The 27,406-nt window shown below is 41.5% G+C and overlaps 1 long non-coding RNA gene across 5 annotated transcripts in view; it reads right to left on the bottom strand.

The window, feature by feature from the left end:
* Nucleotides 1-9,988: 9,988 nt before the first annotated feature.
* The window catches only part of LOC149468605 (uncharacterized), a 73,021-nt gene continuing 55,603 nt past the window's right edge, over nucleotides 9,989-27,406 (bottom strand). For 2 of the 5 annotated variants that reach the window (XR_016311672.1, XR_016311676.1), the window contains 5 exons: nucleotides 23,999-24,079; nucleotides 20,302-20,431; nucleotides 20,037-20,179; nucleotides 17,103-17,219; nucleotides 10,550-10,956 (listed from right to left, as the gene is read on the bottom strand). This is a non-coding gene — a long non-coding RNA (uncharacterized LOC149468605). Of the gene's footprint in view, nucleotides 10,228-10,549; nucleotides 10,957-17,102; nucleotides 17,220-20,036; nucleotides 20,180-20,301; nucleotides 20,432-23,998; nucleotides 24,080-27,406 lie in introns of those variants that run through there. The other 3 variants (XR_016311673.1, XR_016311674.1, XR_016311675.1) reach the window with 3 other exon arrangements.

Here is a 27,406-nt window from a genome sequence, read left to right as displayed (position 1 = left end):
TCATTATGGATGTTTTATTCAGCTGTATCACTCTTTTATTTTTTGTAGCTATTATTTAGCAGCACTACATCACTTATTTATTTTTAATTATCTCCCAGTTGGGACACTTCTTCTGGGGACACCTCTCTAAAAAGGGAATATCCCTCATTTTGGGAGATTTCCACTGACTTCCTGCTGTATCTCTGGGACAGATAGTGAATGGGAAATGTCCCCAATGGTATGGAGATGGCAAAAAAAAACTGGAGGGGTTTTAATTGAACCCTTCTCTACTCTATCCAAAACTTTAAAATATGTTTGCCTACACATACACTTATACTAGAGGCAGCGAGTAAAGAAGGTTAGTAATCCCAGTCCAGCCAATAAAAATAGTTAAGTCTAAATTTACCAGTCTGGCCAGGAAAAGAAGATAAGGAACACTTACCAGTATGGCCAGTAAAAATAAGATTACTTACTAGTACAGCCAACAAAAGAAGATTAATTATTATTATTATGCAGGATTTATATAGCACCAACGGTTTGCGCAGCGCTTCACAATAAAAAAGGAGACAGTATAATTACAATACATTTCAGTACAGAAGGAATTGGAGGGCCCTGCTCATGAAGCTTACAATCTAAAGGGAGGAGATGATAGCTGCAGGGGATGATCTGATGGAGGTGGCTCAAGTACAGTTCTTAGGTGGAGGTGGGGTAGGCTTCCCTGAATAAGTGAGTTTTCCTAAAGGCAGACAGAGACAGGGTGGGGGCTGACTGGACATAATGCAGTAGGGAGTTCCAGAGGATGGGAGAAGCTCTGGAGAGGTCCTGGAGGCGAGCGTGGGAGGAGGTGACAAGGGAGCTACAGAGCAAGATGTCTTGGGAGGAGCGGAGCAAGCGATTTGGACGATATCTGTAGAGGAGGTTGGTGATGTAACTAGGGGCAGTGTTGTGGATGGCTTTGTATGTTGTGGTTAGTATTTTGAATTTACCAGTCTGATACATACCATTGCAGGAAACAGAAACTCCAATGTTCATTCTCTTGAAGAGGTATGTCTGCTACAGGCAGGGCTGCTGTTAGAAACCATGGGACCCCATACAGCTGACCTGACAGGGGCCCCCTCCAAAAAAAACCCCAACAGATTACAATGCTACAATTATGAATGAACACAGTGAGTGATTGATACTGATCACTCATTGTGTTCTTTCAGGAAAAAAAGGGGCTGGTAAATGTGACATGTTTACTGAACCCTTCCCCCACTCTCCATCCTGAAGGATCCTATTGTGTGCTTGCAGAAGAGGGAAGCTGGAAGCACCGCGGGGGCGGAGGCACACAGGGGGATCTGGGCAGCAGAGGGAAACGTATGGTGCACAGGGAGGGTGATGGGTGCAGTGGGGGGAGGTGTAATTATTGGAACCAATTATCTGTACGGCTATCTCTGCAGCCAAGAGGGAGAGGAGGAAAATCCAGCTTTCAGCTGCTGTAGGAAGAGCCATACAGTTGTTAATTTCCAGTAATTCTCCCCCACATGCTGTGCCGTGCCGTTCACCCTCTCTGCCATATCCAATTCGCCCTGCCTGGGCCCCCCTGCTGGCCTGGGCCCCATACAGGAGGACTGGTGGTACCCCCTTATGCACAGCCCTGGCTGCAGGTATCTGACACTTCTGGGTGTGTCAAATGCTGCATACCCCACTGCATGCTGTGGTTTAACCTGCTGGCCACTACATCATTAAAGAACATAGTAGTACAGAATAGTTGTAACTCAGCAAAATTGGAGTCTCCACCCTCTGCACTGGTGAGTATTACTAATCTTCTTCTACTAACTACCTCTAGTTTAATTTTACTTGTGGGGTCACTATAAATTAGACTTTACAAAAATAGCTAAAAATACAAACTCACAAAAATAGACTGAACTTTGCCTTTAAGGCCTTATTCACACTGGCACTCCTGCATAGAAGTTATACAGGATGTATAAACAACTTTTATGCTTCCTTCATCACTTTTTCCTGTGTTTTAGATGTTCCTGTTTTAAAGCGGTTGTAAACCCTTACATATACCCATTGAAGTGACTGGCTTCAGGTAATACACTGGGATGAAACAAATCCTCCTACATAAGTTGTACCAGCTCACCTGCAGTCTTCCCTACATCAGTTCAAAGTGCAGAATTTATAAAGCTTGTCTGAGCTATCAGAAAAAAGGGGGCAGAGAGCTGAAATTACACACTGAAGCGGTCAGTAAGGAGAGCTCTGAAAGCTGATTGGAGGGAAAGGACACCCCCCCACACACACACACACACGCACAGCACACAGGAACAGAGCTAAGGTTGTCAATCTGCTAGAAGTCCCTCCCTTGTCACCTTCTTTCTCTTGATGTTAGGAAAACTTGTCAGAAGTCATTCATTTAGATAAATGAAGAAGTGGGCAGCAGATAGAAATGGCACTTAAAGTGTTACTAAACCCAGGACCCTGCATCCACTATGGTGTCCCTTTATCATGGAGCGGTAAATCATTCTCTACCTCTGGGCTGAAGAATCTGGAGGGAGAACACAGATCACCAGTGAAGGGCTGACATCGCTCCTTCATACACTGGCAGTCTGTGTGCTCAGATGATCAGTGGAGAACATGTTCTCTGCTGATCATCTCTGTTTCCTAAACCATTAATGATCTGAGATCAGCAACGATCCTTAGGATTGCCACTGATCTGTTTCATAAAAGGACACCTATATCTGGTCTCCCACAGTACACACAACATGGAAATGCAATTATTTTAGTAAATATAAATTGTTATCAGCAGTTAGAGCAGTCTTGTGACATCTAACATTGTTCAGCTGAGCACTGGCAAAGTTTGTAGGAGTTTTCATTCTGCTCTGACTGTCCTATGAGGCTGCATAACCCCTGACCCTCTATCTGGACAATACTGAATGGTCCTGTGCTGATCACATGCACCCTCCCAAAGAAAAAAAAAACTCTCTAGCAATACACACCAACTGAGCATGTGCAGAGTGACTCCTAGAGCTCTGTGCTATCAGCAGATGGTTTGGGGACAGTAGAAAATGGGGAGGATCAGAGAAGACAGGATAAAACAGCCTTTTTACACAATGCAGAGGTTTAACCCCTTAGGTTCCACAGTAAGTATAACAAGTATGCTTTACTGTATATACAGACTGATTTTACTGCTGTGGGTTTAGTAACACTTTAAGTGCTCTGGATAGAGACAAGTATACACTATAGAGGGATATGCTTTGTTAATATTTCATGCCTGAGGTTTACAACCACTTTAAAGCATATTTTGCTGCATTTAGACATGTTTAATTGCTTTTAGACATGTTTACAATTTCTAATTAGATCCTGGACACACAGTATTCTATTTTCTGTAAACAATTGTTCAGTGTGAATGGTAAAATTGAAAAATCATTACATACATTTATATGTGTTTAGAAATGTCCTGTGAACTCATATAAAAACAGGTTTGAAGTGTCAGAGTGAATGAGGCCTTAGGCTACATTGACAGCCTCCTAAATTTGGTTTACGTAAACACAGGAGAAATTATCTAGGAATTAAAAGCCACTTTATGCTTGCCACATCAACTTCTCCTGCATTTAGATGTACTTGTGCTTACATGCGTTAATAACACAATCATCATTATAGGCAGAAAAATGCAAGGAATGACTTTAAAGGGATAGTTCACCCTTACCAAAAAACTGCCTACGCAGGTAATGGGTATCTGTAGATGAAAACAAACTGGGCGGCTTTGACTAAAGTTGAATAACGCCCTTGCTGTATGTGTAGGCCATTTATGCTTTCCAGATCACTTTCATTCAAATGTAGCTGCGTTTACATGCATTTATAGATAATAAGCGTTTGGATGCACTCAGAATATCTGATATGTTCCTAAACACACAGATTTCTGTTTTCTCTAAACTCAGGTAACTTGAATGCATCTAAATGCAGTGAAACTTACAAGATGAAATATACCTGATATGAAAATGCCCTATAAATGCATGTATGCCACTGCCAGTGTAAATGAGGCCTATGGGGACAGCTGCAATTAGGGACAAACCAGGGGCGGACTGACCATTTGGAAACTTGGGCACTGCCCAAGGGCCCGGGGTCAGTAGGGGGCCCCATGAGATGCCCCTGGTACGTTTTTCATAGGCTTTTTTGAGTTTGGGCAAGGACACAGGGGCCCCATGATCCCCTATTGCCCAGGGGCCCCATGAGTTGTCAGTCCACTCCTGGGACAGACAGTGGATTTCTGTAGTAAAGACCAGTAGGTTCATGTGCCTGGGAACCCAGGTGTGTACAAGCAGCAGTGGCTACTCCTAGATTGTAAGCTCCAAGGAGCAGGGCCCTCGAACCCCTCGTGTATCACATTGTATTGTTATTGTACTGTCTCATGTATTGTCCCCCATTGTAATGTACAGCGCTGAGCGAACTGTTGGTGCTTTATAAATACTTTATAATAATAATAATACTCAGCCTGTACAAAGTTCTGACAGGTGTCACTGCTGCCTGCAGCTGTCTGCATGTATCATCACACCAAGTGGTTACCGGCAGTTAAATACAGATAGTTGGATGTAGATGCAGATAGATTGTGTTTAGGAACGATCATCTAGTTGCCTAATTGGATACATGTGAAGTGTGGTGGATAGTCTCAGTTCCTGTCAACCTGTCATTGCTTTGTACAAGTTTCCCACCGGCAGCTGTTCACACATACCCAGGGGCGGACTGACCATTCGAGCTCCCGGGCACTGCCAGTCAGTAGGGGGCCCCATAAGATGCCCCTGGTACCTTTCATAGGCTTTTTTGGGTGTGGTTTGAGTGTGGGCGAGGACACAGGGGCCCCATGATCCCCTATTGCCCGGGGGCCCCATGAGTTGTCAGTCCGCCCCTGCACATACCTGTGATTCCAGCCACAGGAATCCACACAGAAACCTGCAGTCTGGCCCTAATCACAGGAGTAAATGAGCCCCTAGGTTCACACTTATGTGGGTTGTGTGGGCCTGAGTTTGCACAAACGCGGCAGCCCATTCATTTGAATAGAAAAGAGAAGAACAGGAGGCACATCTGTACTGTGCTTCCATGGTATGAACTGGCCCTTAAGCCCTCAGGGCCAGTTCACACTATAGAAACGCAGTCCAGATGCATTCCGGATGCAGTTTCTCATGCACTTTTTTCCTTGTGCGTTTTTGACGTGTTCCAGTGCGTTTTTATGCATTCCAGTTAATTTTTCCCTTTCTCTTTTTCTTCAATGTAAATAGGGACATGTGCATTCCAGTGCATTTTGGCGTGTTTTAGTGCGTTCCAGTACAGTTCTGTGCAGAAAAAATACAGCATGTTCTACTTTTTTTTTCTGCACTGGAACTGCAATCACTGATCTGAACTATGACATTGACAACCATATAACCTACTTTCTGTGCGTTTTGGATGCAGAAAAAAGCAACTGAAACGCATGTAGTGTGAACTGGCCCTAAGGGCCAGTTCACACTACAAAAATGCACTCCAGATGCATTCAGGATATGTTTTTGCTTACAGTTCACTCCACACGCAGTTCCGGTGCAGTTTTGATGCAGTTTGTTATGTTCCAGTATGGTTCTGTACAGAGAAAATGCAGCATTGCATTCTTAATGCAGAAAAAAGCACACTGAACTGCATTTAGTCTGAACTAGCCCTTTGGGCTGGTTCACACTATAGAAACGCAGTCCAGATGCGTTTTTTGGATGCACATTTTTCATGCATTTTTGGTGCATTCAGGTGTGTTTCTGACACATTTTTAGTGCGTTCCAGGGTGTTTTTATGCATTCCAGGTAATTTGTTCCCCTTTTTCTTCAATTTAAATAGGTACGTGTGCGTACGCTCTGCAGAAAAAATGCAGCATGTTCTACTTTTTTTTTCTGCTTCCAGAACGCACTGGAACTGAAAGCACTGATGTGAACTATGACATTGACAACCATATAACCTACTTTCTGTGCGTTTTGGATGCAGCAAAAATGCAACTGAAATGCATGTAGTGTGAACTGGCCCTTAGTTGAAGAAAAAGAAAGTGGAAAAAATGAACTGGAATTGATAAAAAAAACTCACTGGAACGCGTCAAAAACTCACTGGAATACGTAAAAAATGCACATGCAAAAACACATCCAGAACGCATCTGGACTGCGTTACTATAATGTGAACTGGCCCTTAATCTTTTACTTTTGTCATTTTCTTATGTCATATTTGGCACAGTTATTTCTATAGACTACTTATGCTTGTCTTAGGAATCCTGCACATTTCACTCATTTTACCGCAAGAAAATTGACGCTGGGTCGGCGAATCGCTCTCCCTGCGTCGCTCTTTTCCCATGGCTCATTCCTATTGCTGGGACAGTGTTCCCTGTACACCAGATCCAAGTCTCCAGGATAAAATTCCTGCACTGTGATCAGTGTGCCACTGTGTATGTTCTGGAGGAAGTCCAAACCTCCTGTGACCTGGACGCCCTGGTATTATAAAATGCCAATGTTCAGGTTTCCTTCTGCCTCCCGTCTAGACTTCATATATCACACCACATATATTTTACATGGAGAAGTGTCAGCTTTACAGCATCCATCACATCCACTCTCAGCGTTCAGCAACGTTCCGATCTTTGATGGATCTGGTCCTCTGTGCAGCATGCTGTGTACACTGATTTGGGACTCAATTTCTTGTAAGACATCAGAGTCTGCGGCAAATGACTGATTTAACCCTATAAATGAAAGTGTATTCAGCTTCCTCTTCGGAAATGATTTTAGAGTAAATATGAGCTCAGCCAACAATAATCAGTTTAGTTGCACGTCCAGCAGGACAACCACGTTCAATGGTCTGATCGTGTCCTTAGAGGGAAGCGCTATGGAAGCGCTGACGCTGTCATCTGATGTCCTGCATGCTGCTCACCGGCGGATGGGGGCGCAATAACACAGCAGATAGTTCATCAGTCTCAGCTCTGCTGATAAGATAACAATGGAGAAGGCAGAGGATCAGCACAGACCTAGACTGCTGCTTTCCGAATCTGCTCTAGCAGTAGAAATCAGGCTTAAATTAGTTTCAGTGATTTTTTTTTTGTATTTTTATTCTTGATTTTCCATCATTAAAAAAATACAGCACGAATTCTTGTTTGATATTTGCTAATACTGTCATTGTTTTTAACAAATTAAAAAAAAAACGTCCATGACTGTCAGCACTGACATCATGCTGTTTACCAATTTTCGGTGGATCTCCCCAATGTGGACGTTGTCCAGTCTAATGTCTACCAGCTACTGCTACATAGAAACTGAGACTTCAATCTGCCAGCACACGATCTGTACACATGAGCATCCCTGTACACTGGAAGTACAGCTCGGATCTCACCGCACAGGAGTCAGACAGACCAGGACAAGGGAGGGATGTACTAAAGAAGTGTGTGATCCTACCTGGGGCAATACCTGGAGCGGATCCTTCCTTCAGCCTGGTAGCCATTAACAAGGAGAGGCAGTAGACGGAAATGATAGGTCATAAAACGGACGTGCTGGGGAAGCTGCCAGCACAGAGGATGCCCCCCAACCCAGGGAGGGGGGGGGGGGATTTCATCATTCATTGGTTAACTCTGGCAGCAGGGGAGATCATTTGTTTTCTGGTACAAAAGGGTCACTTCTGCAAATTCAAAGATGTTGTTGCAAGCAAAAGCAAGGAAAAATAAAGACAAAATAAAACAAAAAAGAAAAAATCAAAACAGAACGAAAAACAAAACAATTTTCTTTCAATTTACACTATCTCTCTCTATCAAATAAATATGAATAAAAAAAAATTAAGAAAAATGTATGTATATATACAGTTTTTAACACTCTTGTCCGTTTATGAAGGAGAGAGAAGCAGCGATCCTGATGGTCATGGCTTATCTGTCATTTGTTGCAGTTTATGTAGCTGAGATGAGAAGCTGATAAAATGTTCTCCACTTCTCATCAGGGCAACAACAGGTTCTGTCAAGAAAATGGCCAGTTCATGAGGGTGAGATCTGAAGATCTCACTGGCCGTTAGTGGGAAATATCTCCATGCCAGCTTCTCCAGCCCAGAGGTGGAGAATCTGGGAGAGAAGCTGGTGCGATGTGAGGAAGAAGACGTCTTTCTTCTTATATGTCAGCACGAGAGGGTTAAAAATTAATATGAAAAAGATATGTGTGTGTGTGTGTGTGTGTATATATATATATATATATATATATATATATATATATATATATATACATATATATATATATATATATATATATATATAAAAAATATATATATATATATAATTTTGGAAAGCACTGTGCAAACTGTTGGTGCTATATAAATCCTGTATTATAATAATAAATATATATGTATTTACATGTGTGTGTGTGTATATATATATATTTATTTATTTATAATAATATAGTATATATATAACTTCTACATATATGTATCTAGCTATTGAGATATATATATATATATATATATATATATATATCTCGATAGATAGATACATATATGTAGAAGTTATATATATACTATATTACTATAAATAAATTATATATATATATATACACACACACACACACATGTAAATATTTAAAATGTTATATATAGTTATACTGTATTGTCTTTTAGGCCCTGTTCACATCTGAGCAATACAGAATCATGAGCAAAATTGCATGATTCTGCCCACGATTCCAAATCACACTAAAATTGTATCAAAATACTCAATACACTTTTGGGTACTACATTGTTAATGGCACCTCAAATGCGGCTAGCAGACATGCATTTTGCAACACATTTTGTTATGTGAGAAATGCACAAAAAACATGCACAACACTGCATTTTTTAAAATGTGTGTTGTGTGCATTTTGGTGCTTTTTTTTTTTAACACGCAGTTTTGTGCGTGTTTTTGTGCACATTTTGGAAATGCATGCCAAATGCATGCCACGCTTGCGATGCAGTTAATTGTTAATGGCACCCTAAATGAGACTAGCAGATGCATGTTTTGCAAAACTGCATAAAAATGTGCCAAAACATTAAAAAATTTACAAAATGGGTGTTAAAAAAGAGGCATAATGCATGTTACACACCACACCACAGTGTGCAATAAAAAAGTGTGCCAAAATGTGCATTATTAAAGCAGAAAAATATGCATTTAAAAAAAAACCAATATGCACATTAAAAAACCTGAGGCAAAATGCATGTTAAAGAAAGCGCCAAAATTGCATAAACATGCCAATATGCTTAAAAAGTGCCAAAATATGCATTTAAAGAATGCTCCACAAAGGGCATTAAAATTTGTGCCAAAATGTGCATTAAAGAAAACACGAGAAAACACGTTAAGAAAGCACAAGTGATTAATGCTTATTATTTTCATGTAATTCCGTTTATGACGCAGAGAATAGCTGCGATTCAACAGATCTCAGCTATTCTCTGGTCATTCACAGTTTATGACACTCAGGAGATCATGTCAGCCCTTCTCTGGAGATCTGGGTTCTCCCTCCAGATTCTCCAGCCCAGAGCTAGAGAATCAGAGGGACCGAAAACTAAGCAGAGATAATTTACCTCTGCTTAGTAAACTGATCTTTTACTGTAATCTCGCGAGATTATAGTAAAATCAGCCGTTTTCCAGAGTTTGTAGACCGTTCTCCAGCGTTTGGAGACCGTTCTCCCTTCCTTGGGAGAACTGCTTCATAAACTGCATTCACAGGAGAACTGTGTTCTCCGAGAATGCCGGAGAACTGAGCAGCGATCATTTACCGCTGGTTCATAAATGGACACCATTGTGCAAATCTTAATCTTGATTTATCTGCAATTTGCAAAAAGTTATTTATATACAATTTACTGATGGATCAAGATTATCATTTGCATAATAAAATGATAAAACATAATAAAATACAAAATGTGATATATATATATATATATATATATATATATATATATATATACAATTATTTTAAACTTTCAGATGGGTCAACATTAACATTTGCATAATAAAACAATACCAAAAATTATATAGTTATATTATTTTTGTTGTGTTTTATCATTCAAGTGTAAATCTTGATCCATCTGCAAGCTGTTAAAAAATGAATAGCCTATCCAAGATTTGTATACACATCATGTAATGTGCAGTCCTGTGACCGCTCGTTCGGTGTAGGTCCATGTGACAGACTTCTCCGTTTATTGACGTACATCAGCGCTTTGCTGGGGGTGTTGATTTGATAAACAGGCCCTCAATATCCAAGGACCCTGCAGTATCTGTAGTATCTGGAGAAGAAAACATATGCTGAACGGCGTTTTTTTTTTGTCATTGGTGTCTGTTGTATATTATGCAGCGTTTAGTTTTCTCCAATCCTCCCTTATTACCTCTGTCCTATTATCACATATACGATGTTACATATTTATCTGACACTTTACAAAATAGTTCTGTGCAATTAATGCTTTTAAGTGAAACACAAAAAGAGAAGGGTGTTAATAAAACAATTCTCAGCCACAAGCTGGAATCTTGAATCTTTAAGAAGCAGACAGGACTTCTGGCAATTCAGATTATGTAGGGCTGTATATATATATATATATATATATATATATATATATATAGTGTGTGTTCTTTTTTCCGATATTTTTAACTGGGCGATTCCTCTACGATTTACAGCTAATATATACCCTGTCACAATAAATATATATATAACAGCGATAGCAATAAATAAAATTACCAAGGACATAGAACGCTTCTGTTTTAGCCATATTCCCCGTTTGTCCCTTTCTCACAAGTATTTGAATTATTTGCAGGACAAACATGGTAGAATAACTGTGGGATGTTCTCTACGTGAGGTCCCTGGGACAGTAGAGGGGCGATGCTAACTCCATCCACAGATCTTCTGCGCTGTTTTCTGCCTCATTTTGTCACTACAATTTAATAAATCAAAGAGTCTCAACATTTTTTATTAGTAGCTGTTGATTTTGTCTCGGGTAGCAGAGGCGTGCAACAGATAGGAACTGCAATAAAACATATATGATCAATATATAATAGCAAAAAATATATAAAAGCAATACAGTACTGACTGGATCTCATGGGAAATATTGAACACTGTATATTGTTTATATACCTAAAGACCTCTAAATATTACAGCGATAAATTAATAACATAAATGTAACTGTGAATGTTGGGAAGAAAAACTTTGCTACCAATAAACATAAAAGTAACACAAAATGATTGTACAAATTAAATAATGTATAAATGTATGCATGTATATGACAAAAAAGTTTATTACATGTAAAATAAATAAATAATAATAAAAAAGATGTTAGCTATATATATATATATATATATATATATATATATGTGTGTGTGTGTGTCTATATCTTTGGCTGTTCCAAAGATATTTTCTATCATTTTATTTTTTCATTATTCAGGTAATTCATTTTTTTCATTATTTTTGTCATTCCATTTTTCCATTTTTTTTTTCTTCTTTTTATCTGTCATCTCAATTTTTATATGCTTTTATTTTCTTAAGATTTGTGCTTCTGGTCATTTCAAACCTGATTTTAAATACAAGAATGTATTATAAAAAATTAAAATAAAATTAATTTTTAAAACAAAAAAATATAAAAATAAATATATATAAAAAATTATGACCAACGCTTTAGTAACAACAGGAACACTTCTACTTCCGAGGTCACGTTATATGAACATTATAATTTGGATAAAAAGATATACACGAACGTTCCCAGTTCTGTTCCCAAGTATCCATCATTTACATGATATTTAATTAACATCAATCCCAGACACCTTCCCTGTCTCTAGAAGTTTTAGGGCCGACTTCAGAGGACATAGAGCAGACTCATGTGTACAGCACTGTTCCAGCAAACGTGACTTTGACGTTGCAGCTATCACACCTCTGAGTCGGTGCTGCCTATTAAATCTTGTATATTCAATGCCTTACATTTAAATATCTCCTACAAAAGAAATCATTCCACCCAAACCTATGAATCCACAGGTCACCTTCTGTCGGATTTCATGTAAAAATAGTGACGAAATTCGACACTTCTAATCCTTCTTAAATATTCCAGTAGACTTTGGTGAGAAACACAAATAGGAAGCAGGTTCACAAGAAACGTGTTCCACTCCATAAAAGACAGAAATAAAAAGACCATGGTATTTCATAAACCGGATTCTGAATGGAAATGGTTATAAATCTTTATTCATGAAATAATTTATGTATTTATTTGTTTCTATTAAGCCATTATTGTAGCAGATCAAGGAATGGCATTGAAGTTAAAATAAAATGCGATAAACCATTTTAATAGGTTTATATTTTTATGTGTTACATTTACAAACTGATGATAATTCTAATAGGCTTGATTTAGTAAAGATGTAAGAAATGCTCACTTAGAAGCTGGGTTCACTTTGTGTGCCCAAATATTAAACAAGTAACAAAAAAAAGAAAACAAAATAGAAAGGAAGAAAGAAAGAAAGAAAGAAAGAAAGAAAGAAAGATGAAAGAAAGACAGAAAGAAACAAAGAAAGATAGAAAGAAAGAAAGATAGAAAGATAGAAAGAAAGAAAGAAAGAAAAAGAAAGAAGAAAAAAAAAGAGAAAGAAAAAAAGAAAGAAAGAAAGAGAGAAAGAAAGAAAGAAAGAAAGAAAGAAAAAGAAAAAAAGAGAAAAAAAAAAGACAAAGGAGTCTATTCACTAAGCATTAAATAACGACACTGAAAAAATGCGGTAACTTTTTGGCAAATGTGCAATTCACTAAGAATTTTGTGGTAAATAACTCTTGCGGTAAAATATCTGTATTGTAGTAATTACTGCATATTTCCACGCCGTAATTTATCACAGGTAGATGGTTCTTAAGGAAGTCAGCTGCAGGGTCCTTAACAATGGATGACTCTTAAGCTGTCAGGACGTGTCCACCTGACAGCTGAATGTAAACAAAACATGCCAGGAATTACAAATGATAAAAAAACAGTGTGGGCTCCCCTCCCCCATCCATACCAGGGCCTTTGGGTCTGGTATGGATTTTAAGGAAAACCCTACACCAAAATAAAAAAAAAAATGGTGTGTGGGTTCCCTCACAATCCTAAGGGATTTTGAGTCTGGTATGGATCTGGGGGGACCCCACGCAATTTCTTTAAAAAAGAATTGCCATGGGGTTCCACTTAATATCCATACCAGATCCCTAGGGGTTTGGGGGGACCGCCTTGCTGCATCTGAAAAAATACCGCATATGATACCGCCAGCAAAACCCTGGTGGTAAATATTGCATCTTTTAAGTTTCTGTTCTGTTTGTGAATTGGACTTAACAGCTTACCGCATTTTTTTTTTTGCGGTATTTACAGACACATTTTTAATTTTGCGTTAAATACCACAGAATCGTTTTTTTTTTTGTGAATTGGACATTTGGTTACCGCTTGCAATAATTTATGCTAATTAGTCACATGATAGTGTTATCGCATGCGGTAACCTTTAGTGAATTGACCCCTTTGCCTTGCACATATCTGTATGGAGAAATTCTACAGAGCTTCGCTTTATGTACTAAGCTAAGTACCTGTTCCCTACTGTTTTGATAAGTCAGTCCTATTATGCATTAGGCCACCTGCCTGAGCATTTAGGGTACCTTGAAACCTAGGCATTCCTTTGTGGTATGTTAGCGGTACGTTAGAAAATGGATGTTATGTTACCTGTTCATGTATGTTGCTCAAGCCCTTTTTCACATAGGCAACAGGCTTTACTGCCTTCTGAAAAGCAACAACAGTGAATCACTTCTCATGCGCTGGTAGAGTAACAGCTTCTAGGCATTCAGGAGGCTATCCTGCCACCTTCTGAATACATTTGTTTTTTTGGCTGTTTGACAAGTAATGCTGCCTGTCATAACACAAGTCGAGTTTAAGTTGTCACAGCCAAAGCTTATGTACTATCATCTTCAGCTGCTATGGTAGGCTTTAGGTGGGTAGTAAAAGCATGGATTAATTGCCTGTTTTTACTGCCGCATTGCTGCTTGTGAGAAAGGGGGCCTAGTGTATTGGGTTTGAAATGGATTGGTGTGAATGGGCCCTTGCTGACTGGGCATGAATACTAGGGTACCTCATTTTGCTGCTGCAGTGTGCTGTGTTGTGCTCCCCCAAACTTCTGCATACAGCATTTAATTGACAGACCCCTCTTAGGGCACCTTATTACTGTAATGAATCTGTATTTTGAAAAGGACCCACAGAAATCTGAAAAATGCCTACATCATGCTGGCTGGGAAAGCAAGCCATGGACAACATGACAAAAGTGTGATATACTCCTGATTGAGCTTTGAATCAAATCTTCTCTCTTCTACAGAATTTAGGTGTCCTTTTATGAAACAGAGATCAGCAGCAATCCTGAGGATCGTTGCTGATCTCTGATCATTAGTGGTTTAGGAAACAGAGATGATCAGCGGAGAACATGTTCTCCACTGATCATCTCAGCACACGGATGGCCAGTGTATGAAGGAGTGATGTCAGCCCTTCACTGGCGATCTGTGTTCTCCCTCCAGATTCTCCAGCCCAGAGGTGGAAAATCGGGGGAACCGCAAATGAAGCAGCGGACTGCTTAGTAAACAGTGTTTGACTGATCTCTTACTGTAATCTTGCGAGATTATAGTAACAGCAGCTGTTTTCCATCGTTCAAAGCGTTTGTAGATCGCTTCTCTCCTCATTCGGAGAAGCGATCTACACCGCTTCATAAAAAGACATTCAGAGGAGAACTGTCTCCTCTGAGAATACAGGAGAACTGATAAAAAGACACCACAATGAGGCTCTGTAAACAAGTTATGAATTGTGACAGTTCCTGGTGTTCTTCATATGAAGACCCAAAATCCTTCCAACCATTGTTCCAAGGAGATGTGTGCTTATCTATGGCCAGCTTTATATAGAGCAACCTAGGTAAAGCTCCTATTACACCAAGTTAGTAGAGTTTTTTTTTTCCTGGTTCAGACCTGCTTAGCTATGATAAATAAAGTGAGCAATGCAAATGATCATACACCCCTTTCTCTTTTCTTGGAGAAATTAATAAAAATACTATTCATATACCAGAACAAGAAATTATCAGTAATGATATCATTTCTCCATAATTTCTTTTTTTCCTGATTTTCACCCATGAAAGAGAATACAAAAAATGACAACTAAAAGTTTAGGAAGCAAAGTTATAGTGTTCTAGAGCAGATTATTGGACAAGCAGACAGGTTATGGTGAGGTAGATTAAAAAAAAAGCAAAAAGCCGCCAACCCAGCAGATCAGAAATGTGTTCATGTTGTGGTAAATACGGTAGTTTTTACTTCAATTCTGGCCATGTTTTAGAGCCATCTAATACTGCCCTGTGTCTGTAATAATGCAGTGTGGAAATGTAGGATCATCTTGGACATGGGTTTGTTTGCAAGTTCAGCAATGGGGGATTTGTATTGGTTTCAGGAGCTCCTTTCCATGTATTGTCCATTCTATTACAGGGAATAGGGAAACTGTAATGAACTTTCTGTTACCTCCGGTGCTTTCCTCATTTGTAGGGCTTTTCTACACTGGTCACATTGCTGTGCACTTTGTTAAATTTTTTTAATCAACTGCAGAAAAATGCATGAGCAAAAGTAAATACAGCTGAGTTCACTTCAATAAGCCAGTCTTGTGATAGAAAAAATAATTTTCTCCATTTCCCTTGTATGAGTGTGCATTCAGAGTGAACACAGGTTCATTTTATTTACCAGCATGCACTATGAAAAGTGAACATTCTCTACCACTTTAGTCAACAAATCCCATCAGTTTCAATTAGAAAAGTGTGAAAGTGCATTGTGAAAAAGTACTGCATTTTTTTAGGAGCATTAACCTGATTTTTGCAATTCAAGTCAGAATGGAAATCTTTATAGAGTATAATGCAAAGCAATGCAATGTCAACCAACATGTGCAATCAACATGCAGCAACACAACATATAATATGTGCATTTCTGTTGTGTACCCACATTTTTTTCATACACCTTTATTAAACTTGCCTAATTAATTCAAAGTGGATGAAAGTACCACCCCCCCTTTCCATGTATGAGTTGGTGATGGTCTGCTTTCATGTTTTGATTTTTTTTTTCCTAAATTAAAGTGGAGTTCCACCCAAAAGGGGAAGTTCCGCTTTAAAGATTGGTCCCCCACTCCCCATTAAGGATTAGCACCTTTGGGGAGCGGGGAGGGAACAGGTACCAGAATTTGACAGGTACCCGTTTCCACTTCCGCTGTGGTCACCTAGGCGATCGGAAACGGAAGTTGTCCTCCTACCCTCTCTCCCCGAAGTCTTGTGGGACACGTGACAGGTCCCAGAAGATGACGGGGCCATTCAGGAAGCGCAGCACTACTCGTGCACAGGGGCAGACTGACCATTGGGTAACTCGGGCACTGCCCAAGGGCCTGGGGTCAGTAGGGGGCCCCATGAGATGTCCCTGGTACCTTTCATAGGCTTTTTTAAGTGTGGGTGAGGACACAGGGGCCCCATGATCGCTTATTGCCCGGGGGCCCCATGAGTTGTCAGTCTGCCCCTGCTCGTGCATGCACAGTGGGCACCTGGCTGTGAAGCCACAAGCTGTCACAGCCGGGTGCCCACACTGAAGATGCCGGTGCCTGAAACACAGGATGGCCAGTGAAACAGGCTGTGGCGGAGGCAACGCTGGATCAAGGGACAGGTAAGTGGCTGTTTTTTAAAAAAGTCAGCACCTACCTACCGACTTTTATTTTTTTACAGAGTGAGTGGAACTCCACTTTAAGAAAGGAGATCTCAGCATGTCAATAAATGATTTAAGTCTCTGAAAAGTAGGTCTAGTGAAGTATGTGAGGGAATTGCACACAAATAGAGACACCTTAAGGTTAAAGGGACCGACCATAATCAAAATGTTGGACAGACCAGTATGACAAGTCTGTAGTATACAAAAACTGTAGCATATCATAATACGTGCCTATATTTGATTGTGTACATACATATGTATTGGCAGCTTAGCTCAGCTGTTACAATTATCCTGACATGAAATGATAGTGCTTTCCCCGTGCCCATCCTACTACATTAAATTCAAATATATTTAAAGAATTAACTGAATATTAACTGTTTTTAAGAAACTGATTCTAGAAATCCCATCTAGTAATGGACCAAATACCTGGATTTTGGTCATTTCACTTCACATCTCTATTGAAGGGGAACATTACAGTTTAGTCTGGTTGATCCTCCTATTCAGCATAGATTATGTCATCAATTGCTTAGGAATGGTGGGAGCCTAAATAAATAAAATAAATATTAGCATCCAATATTTAATTCTGTGGGATTTAAATATTTATACATCAATAATATTATTTTTCCATCTTTTAGACTTAAAGGAGATGTATGGGTTAATAAAACAACAAACATTGATACTCACCTCAATGCTGCAACATCACTGTGATGCTGAAAGCTGTCTTATGTTGGCTCTAACACCGGGAACTGAACAGCCACACAGGGGCGGACTGACAACTCATGGGGCCCTCGGGCAATAGGGGATGATGGGGCCCCTGTGTCCTTGCCCAAACTCAAAAAAGTTAATCAAAAAGGTACCAGGGGCATCTCACGGGGCCCCCTACTGACCCCGGGCCCTCGGGCAGTGCCCGAGTTTCCAAATGGTCAGTCCGCCCCTGCAGCCACATGACCTCTGATCGCTCAGCTCTCGGTCTTCTCAGAGCAAAGAAGAGTGACTGTCAGCCTGGGTTCACACTGATACGGTGTGGAATGCGCAGTGGTTTCAGTATGAATTCCGCACCACATCACAATCGCACCCCATTCATTCGAACCGCTGCGGTTGTGTATGTTAAGTTAACAACAACCCGAAATCTGCCAACAAACTGCGGTGAGATGTGCAGAATCGGTGTGAATACCCATGTGCTCTGATTCTGGTGTGAACCAAAAAAAGGGTCCTGCACCTTTTTATGGTGGGATGTGGTGCGATTTGAGCCATATAAAATGTATGGCTCAAATCGCACCGCACAGAATTCACATTTGATTTGCACTGGAATGCGGTGCGGTTCCTCTGTGAATACATGCGATATGCCGCACTGCACAAGGTTGAACCCAGGCTCAGTCACGGCTCTCTGCTCTGCCCCTCAAACACTCACTGGAGGGATAGGCTGGAGAAGGGGGCACACACTGAGAGCTGGAGTCAGCTGGATGGATCCTGACATTATGGTCAGAATCCTTCCACAGCCTAGAGCAGATCTGTGATGTCAGCTGACAGCTGATTCTGGATCATAGGAGAGCAAATGGCACTAGTTCAACCCATTGGTGGAATGAGAAAAAAACGAATCCATTTAATCACCGGTGAGTTTTTTAAATTTTTTACTATATATAGAAAAACAAAAATGTTGAAAAAAAACAATACATTTAGACCAAAATCTATTTTGCTACATGTGTTTGGTAAAAAAAAAAAAATCACAATAAGTGTATATTAATTGGTTTGTGTGAAAGCTATAGCATCTACAAACTATAGGATACCTATTTGAAAACTGATCAATCCTGATGCACTGATGGCCTAGCTCATTTCTTGAGGCCATTAAAACGACAGGAGAGTACATATACCATCCCAGTTTTTTACTTTTTAAAATGTTTTTACTATTTTTAAATTTTTTTTTGCATGCTTTTATCATATTAGTCCAGTGATAACATAGTAACACTGTACTACTCTGGGGGAGCGATCATGGTTTTTTTTAACACTTTGATTGCTGATACAATAAAAATATTTGTACCAGCAATGCTTTGAACTGTCATGAATGAGTTTCATTCATGACAGCTGTGATTACTAGTGACCTGTGATTGGCTACAGCTAATCACATGTTACAGGCCTGTATGTGTCTCTCCGTCGCAGTATATCTACTGTGGTGGTTTGGCAAGTGGTTAAAGAATATGTTGAGGAAATAAACACAATTAAGGCATCTCTGCAATGCATGTACACTTCCCCATATGTGCGAGATATATAGGGCCAGAATTATAATATGCTTCTACTTTCTACCTTCTTCTTTTTTTTGTATTTCCACATAACATAACTTTATAATAAATGTAAAAAATACATCTGTTTTTACACACTTTGTTATGGGGCCTCCCAGTGCTTCAGCTATGCATATATGTAGAAATTATAATAATTTTTTTTTAAATATTCTTTATTTTGAAGAAATTACATAAATCATACAGAAAGAACAATAAACATCAAGACAGAATGTGGTATAGCACAGCCCATCCCCAACACACAAAGACTGTACTGATCCCTTAAAGAAAATCATTGATATAGACAACATCTAGAACAGGCAGAGGTGAACCACACCATCCACATCCCCAAGAAACACCATTTCTTCTTTACATTTTGTCCTTTTACCAAAAGCAGTAATAAAACATTTTACCACTCTACCTTCCTCTTTGATATGACAACACAGTGTATTTTTAGCTCTGAATTTCTGTGCATGTGGTGTCAGTCCTGCCTAATTCTTTTTTGATGGATTACAAAGACCTCAGACCTCTCCCCATCTCTCCGCACTCTCCTCTTCTTCATAACCCCCCCTTGTGCACAGGCCAAGAACACAGGAAGTTAGTAACTCACAAAATTTGTGGCAAAATTAACAGGTAATTGTTGCACTTGTCAGACAGATATCACACATTCCTTACCATTGCATATTTAGCAGGCCAAAATGGGGCAAATAAAGGAGTCATTGTAATGACTTACATATACTTTGAATACTTAGATGTTGATTATTTTTGACTGGATCCAGTAATGATCTAAAGTCTAGTGGGCACCTGTAGACACTTTAGGAAATGACTCATTTGGGTGAATACAAATCCCACCTATCTCCTTATGCCCAATGTGATTATTTGTGTTTATTGATATACTGGCTAAAATAGATCACTGAGGGCAGTTCAATCACACCTGCAAATCTGACCCTTTATTTTCCATGGTCAGCTTTAGGCTATCCATAGATGTAAGACTGTGATTGAGAAACACAAAAGAAGAAAGCACACCAGCCTTGCATATTACCTTAAAAATGTTTCTTGATGTAAAAACATAAAAATATATACTCACAAACAGCTGTATGTCACAAGCCCATCAGAATGATAAAAGATCCATGCTGTCAAGCCACTTTATGTTTTCCAATCTTGGGAGGATGTCACTCAGACTTATGTTGCTGATGCGTTTCGAGAGAAGAATCCCCTCTTTATGAGAGCCTGAAATAAAACGTTTTTTAAGGTAAATTTCAAGGCTGGTATGCCCTCTTCTTTTGTGTTTCTCTAGCTATTAGGACTTATTCAGCCCTGAGAGGGCGGCAAAGCATTGTGACTACACATACCTGGAAAGTGGGTGAATGAAGGTCCATTAAAGTCTGAACATCACACTTGAGCATTTTGTAGTAAGGAGTTATGTATGATGGTTCCATTTTCTTATATTCAATTAGTAGACATCCAAGAAGATTTTTTTGTCTAACAGAAAACAACCAGCATATTATCTTTCTTTAGATCAGCGGTTCTCAACCTGGGGGTTGCGACCCCTTTGGGGGTCGAACGACACTTTCCCAGGGGTCGCCTAAGACCATCGTCAAACACATATTTCCGATGGCCTTAGGAACCGAGACACCGCTCCTCTATCCGACTCCAGGTGTGGGCGGGATGACATGCAGTCCCTGTCATCTGGACACACCCCCGGGATCAATCCTCATCGGTGATTGGCCGCCGGAACTGTAGCTCAGGAGATGCACACAGGCAGCCAATCACCGGCGAGGAGGTGGAGCTTGGAAAGGAGGAGCCGAGCGGCACTGCGAAGATCGAGCGAGTGAAGAGGAGGAGAGCGGCCGGAGAAGGAAGACATCTGACCGGTAAGTGTCTGTACCATGGGAGAGGGAGGGAGGGAGCGAGCCCAGGCTGGAGCAGGGGTCAGCAAGATAAGTATCATTGGTGTCAGTGGGAGGAATAGTGCCCAATCATTGGTGTCACTAATACCAATGATGGGGCACTATTCCTCCCCCCACTGACACCAACGATGGGGCACTATTCCTCCCCCCACTGACACCAACGATGGGGCACTATTCCTCCCACTGACACCAATGTTGGGGCACTATTGCTCCCCCTGATACCAACGATGGGGCACTATTCCTCCCACTGACACCAATGTTGGGGCACTATTGCTCCCCCTGATACCAACGATGGGGCACTATTCCTCCCACTGACACCAACGATGGGGCACTATTCCTCCCACTGACACCAACGATGGGGCACTATTCCTCCCACTGACACCAGTGTTGGGGCACTATTCCTCCCACTGATACCAATGATGGGGCACTATTCCTCCCACTGATACCAATGATGGGGCACTATTCCTCCCACTGACACCAATGTTGGGGCACTATTGCTCCCCCTCATACCAATGATGGGGCACTATTCCTCCCACTGACACCAATGATGGGGACACTATTCCTCTCACTGATACCAATGATGGGGCACTATTCCTCCCACTGACACCAATGATGGGGCACTTTTCCTCCCACTGATACCAATGATGGGGCACTATTCCTCCCACTGACACCAGTGTTGGGGCACTATTCCTCCCACTGATACCAGTGATGGGACACTTTTCCTCCCACTGACATCAGTGATGGGACACTATTCCTCCCACTGACACCAGTGATGGGGCACTATTCCTCCCACTGACACCAATGATGGGGCACTATTCCTCCCCCCACTGACACCAACGATGGGGCACTATTCCTCCCACTGACATCAACGATGGGGCACTATTCCTCCCACTGATACCAACGATGGGGCACTATTCCTCCCACTGACACCAACGATGGGACACTATTCCTCCCCCTGACACCAACGATGGGGCACTATTCCTCCCACTGACACCAACGATGGGGCACTATTCCTCCCACTGACACCAACGATGGGGCACTATTCCTCCCACTGACACCAACGATGGGGCACTATTCCTCCCACTGACACCAACGATGGGGCACTATACTTCCCACTGACAACAACGATGGGGCACTATTCCTCCCCCTGATACCAATGATGGGGCACTATTCCTCCCACTGACACCAATGATGGGGCACTATTCCTCCCACTGATACCAATGATGGGGCACTATTCCTCCCACTGACACCAATGATGGGGCACTATTCCCCCCACTGACACCAATGATGGGGCACTATTCCCCCCACTGACACCAATGATGGGGCACTATTCCCCCCACTGACACCTATGATGGGGCACTATTCCTCCCACTGACACCAATGATGGGGCACTATTCCTCCCCCCACTGACACCAACGATGGGGCACTATTCCTCCCACTGACACCAACGATGGGGCACTATTCCTCCCACTGATACCAACGATGGGGCACTATTCCTCCCACTGACACCAACGATGGGACACTATTCCTCCCCCTGACACCAACGATGGGGCACTATTCCTCCCACTGACACCAACGATGGGGCACTATTCCTCCCACTGACACCAACGATGGGGCACTATTCCTCCCACTGACACCAACGATGGGGCACTATACTTCCCACTGACACCAACGATGGGGCACTATTCCTCCCCCTGATACCAATGATGGGGCACTATTCCTCCCACTGACACCAATGATGGGGACACTATTCCTCCCACTGATACCAATGATGGGGCACTATTCCTCCCACTGACACCAATGATGGGGCACTATTCCTCCCACTGATACCAATGATGGGGCACTATTCCTCTCACTGACACCAGTGTTGGGGCACTATTCCTTCCACTGATACCAGTGATGGGGCACTATTCCTCCCACTGACACCAATGATGGGGCACTATTCCCCCCACTGACACCAATGATGGGGCACTATTCCCCCCACTGACACCAATGATGGGGCACTATTCCTCTCACTGACACCAGTGTTGGGGCACTATTCCTTCCACTGATACCAGTGATGGGGCACTATTCCTCCCACTGACACCAATGATGGGGCACTATTCCCCCCACTGACACCAATGATGGGGCACTATTCCCCCCACTGACACCAATGATGGGGCACTATTCCCCCCACTGACACCAATGATGGGGCACTATTCCCCCCACTGACACCTATGATGGGGCACTATTCCTCCCACTGACACCAATGATGGGGCACTATTCCTCCCACTGACACCTATGATGGGGCACTATTCCTCCCACTGACACCAATGATGGGGCACTATTCCTCCCACTGACACCAATGATGGGGCACTATTCCTCCCACTGACACCAATGATGGGGCACTATTCCTCCCACTGACACCAATGATGGGGCACTATTCCCCCCACTGATACCAATGATGGGGCACTATTCCTCCCATTGACATCAGTGATGGGACACTATTCCTCCCACTGACACCAATGACGTGGCACTACTCCTCCCACTGCAAAATTACAGTTATGAAGTAGCAACGAAAATAATTTTATGGTTGGGGGTCACCACAACATGAGGAACTGTATTAAGGGGTCGCGGCATTAGGAAGGTTGAGAACCACTGCTTTAGATAGATCTTTATTTTGAAAAATCTCTTAAACATTTGACTCAGAAAGGTTCTCTATGCTGCTATCTTATGCCTGTATGTAGTTTAGCCCTGCCGGTGCAAATTTATTTATTTATTTCAGGTACTTATACAGCGCCATCACATATATATTGTACATTCACATCAGTCCCTAACCCTCAAGGAGTGTACAATCTAAGGTCCCTAACTTACATTCATACATACACATATTAGGGCCAATTTAGACAGGATCCAATTAACCTACCAGCATATCTTTGGAGTGTGGGAGGAAACCAGAGTACCTGGAGGAAACCCACACAAGCACAGGGAGAACATGCAAACTCCAGGCAGGTGGTGCCGTAGCTGAGATTTGAACCAGCGACCCTAGTACTGCCAGGCAGAAGTGTTAACCATTTAGCCACTGTGCAGCCCAATGAAGGAAGTCCACAGAGAAATGAAAAACTGAAAATTTAAGACAATTTAGGAAATGTACACAAACCTGCTCAAAATGTCAATTTGACATATTCACTCTTCTCTTTCCTAGATCCTCTCTTGCTTCTTTCTTTCTAGGAAATAAATGCTGTTGGAAATCAAAAACAGCTAAAAGAAACACAAAAAATACTGACAGAATCTAAAAGTACAAAATGTAATTAGCTAAAAGTATACTCCCAATCAAATTCCCAAATACTGGTAGAAAACAAATAGTTTTACTATTTGCAATTCTCAGTATTCTTTAATAGCAATAGAAGTAAAAAAACAAATGATTACAGCAGTTCACAATAATATGGGAGCTTTCATATGGGTTTGCAAGTGTATTAGTGTGGGAAACGTTTTTCTTGTTGGATGATTTTGTAAGGACTAGCAAAACTTATCACCAGGGTTGAATGCCCAAAGTGATACTAAAGTCTTGTTTTTCTTTTTTTAAATAACGAACATATCATACTTACCTGCTCTGTGTGATGGTTTTGCACAGGGCAGCCCAAATCCTCCCTTTCTTGGGTCTCCCACCAGTGCTCTTGGCCCCTCCATTCTATCAGGTGCCCCCTTAGCAAGCAGCTTGCTATAGAGCAGTGTTTCTCAACTCCAGTCCTCATGGACCCCCAACAGGTCATGTTTTCAGGATTTCCATTATTTTGCACAGGTGATTTGATCAGTTTCACTGCCTTAGTAATTACCACAGCTGTTTCATCTGAGGGAAATCCTGAAAACATGACCTGTTGGGGGTCCATGAGGACTGGAGTTGAGAAACACTGCTATAGAGGCACCCTTGCAGGTGCACTCCGGAGTCAAGGCTCTGCATGTCCATTCACACAGAGAGACATGGAACATCCCCACCCCCTTCCTCTCCTGATTGGCTCACTGGCTGTGATTGGCTCAGCCAATCAGGAGTGTGAGTCCCCAGAGAACCAAGGCTCTTGTGGACTTGTGGATCGGGATGGGGCTCAGGTAAGTGTTAGGGGGGCTAGGGGGCAGCTACACACAGAAGGTTTATTACCATCATGCATAGACTGCGTGAAGGTAAAAATCCTTGAGCCTTTAGAACCACTTTAAATGAAAAGAACCTGTGAACATGTGGAATGCTGCACTCCCATCCTGACTGGAGTGTAAGTACAGGTGTAGGATGGACTCAGCCAGCACTGCTCTGCATGCTACGCCCCTGATGCATTTCGCCCCACCCACCAGGGCTTAGTCATAGAGATCAGAGTACCTCTATGGATAAGCCCCCGTGGGCGGGCAAAATGTGCCTGGTTTGCAGAGCAGTGCTGGCTGAGGCCATACACTCCAGTCATGTTGGGAGTGCGGCGTTCCTCATGTACACAAATGAGTAAGCTAGCACCCCTCTTTCTGAGGACCAGGGGGATTGAACTCTTCCCCTTGCTTAGAGTGGTATTCTGAGCTTCTTTCTGGGGTCACAGTGGAAAGAACCCATGTTTGCAAATATTCAATCGTTCAGTTAACTTTAGTAAATCACACTCTATATCTGTGTCTGCTTAAACCCTTTAACTGCCACTACTATTTTTTTTTTGGTCCAACTTTACACGCCACACCCTCCACCTCCATTATCCTCTCATACTTCTCCTGGGATCCTGAAACTGGAAAAACTGTCATGATGGAGTGTTCACGGACCATTTTTCCGGGTTCAGACCTGACAGACCCCAGCCAGAGCAGCTGGGTAAAACCTGGACTTCTATTCTAGTGCAAGGGAGACATTAGGGGGTTTATTTACTAAAGCTGGAGAGTCCAAAATCAGACTCACTTCTGCATAGAAACCAATCAGCTTCCAGGTTTCATTGCCAAAGCTTCATTGAACAAGCTGAGGTTAGAAGCTGATTGGTTTCTATGCAGAAGGGAGTCTGATTTTGGACTCTCCAGCTTTAGTAAATAAACCCCTAGGGGTCTAATAAACTCCTGAAATTCCAATAAAGGGTACCTGTAACAAGCAAATTCCTATCACACTGGTAAACCTGCAGGTAAGCCCGGTTGTGATTATTGTTTATTCATATAAAGGATTTATAACAGTTTGCACAAAATAAAAGGAGACAGTTACAATACAATTCAATACAAGAAGGTTCAGAGGGTCCTGCTCATAACAGCTTGTGATAGTAATAAATTAAAAAATACATTTAAAAGCCTCCCCCTAACCTCACACATAGACAAATACATACATGTACGTACATGCATGTAAACTATTGTGTCACACATCAAGGTGTATCTCTACTCCCTTGGAATAAGAGGAATCATTTTAGGTGTAAAGGTTGACTATTTACAATTATGGTAATTTTTTTGGCCATTTCACAGGTAAAAATCTTTGAGATTAAAATTAATTTGAGTGTATTCCTTATTGAAAATACGCTTTTTATTTTAAAAAATGCACAAATATAAGGCAATATAAAGATAAATTCAATAACGCCCCAAGGACACTTTTCTGGCAGTTGTTTTCTTTAGAACTACCAGCAGCTTATTTGGACAAGCATTTGCATCATTTTCAGTAACATTACTGACTCAGGTGTTGAATTCAGTTAGTTCTTTCTACTGCCGCATTAAGAACGTTTTGCTATGGCAGCAACAGATTCTTGAAAAAAAAGTGGAAGAAAAGTATAACTATTCTTGAAAAAGTCCCCTCCCCTCTCCTCTTCTCTTACCTATCCTACAGTTCCTGCATTAAAAAAAAAATATTTGTACTAGCCTAATTTTAATCCACTCCATTCCGGTTTTGCAGCCCTGCAGCTTCTACTCTCCTGTGTCAGTGAGTGGCCACTGCAGGGGAGAGGAGGGAGCCTATGGGTGATGTCATGCCAGGAATTTTTGGCTGTTGTCAAGTGCTCAATTAAAAAGGGGAGCTGGCACTGTGGAATCATATGACCAGACAGGACCAGACTAAGTATACAGATATTTTTTATATAGGGCATACAGGATATGTAGGAAGAGGGGGGAGAGAATGTTTTGAAGAATAGTTAGTGTTAGGCTTTACAAACACTTCAAGACCAACTCTGAGCTGGTGTGCAGAGGTGTATGAGTGCTCAGAATGGGGCATGTCTGTGCTGGGAAACTGTAATGAATGTGACACAGGGCTTTATCTATGACCCCATTCAGCTGTCGGCCAGGAATATTTGGGAAATGACTTGAGTCACTGGGTGAGCAGAGCCTGATGGGGAACTGAGAGATTCTTCTCTCTTAGGGCCACTTTATTTTTGATTGACAGCAGATCTCAGTGGGTGGATTTGAAAGCCACTATTGGATTGAGTAGCAGCTATGGAACCACCCACTGCTGGGCACAGTAAATCAACAAGACGCAAGGTAGACCTGCTGGGAAACTAGTCTCTGAGTTCCCCGTCAACTCTGCATCACACTACAAAACTCCTCAGCCATGTGCCTGTCAGGGTGACAGGCACAGTAGTCGGGGAAA

Source organism: Staurois parvus, unplaced genomic scaffold (assembly GCF_062004578.1).
Source record: "Staurois parvus isolate SC_StPar_1 unplaced genomic scaffold, SC_StPar_1.0 ptg000082l, whole genome shotgun sequence".
Lineage (NCBI taxonomy): Eukaryota > Metazoa > Chordata > Amphibia > Anura > Ranidae > Staurois > Staurois parvus.
This window is presented reverse-complemented; position numbering and strand designations above follow the sequence as displayed.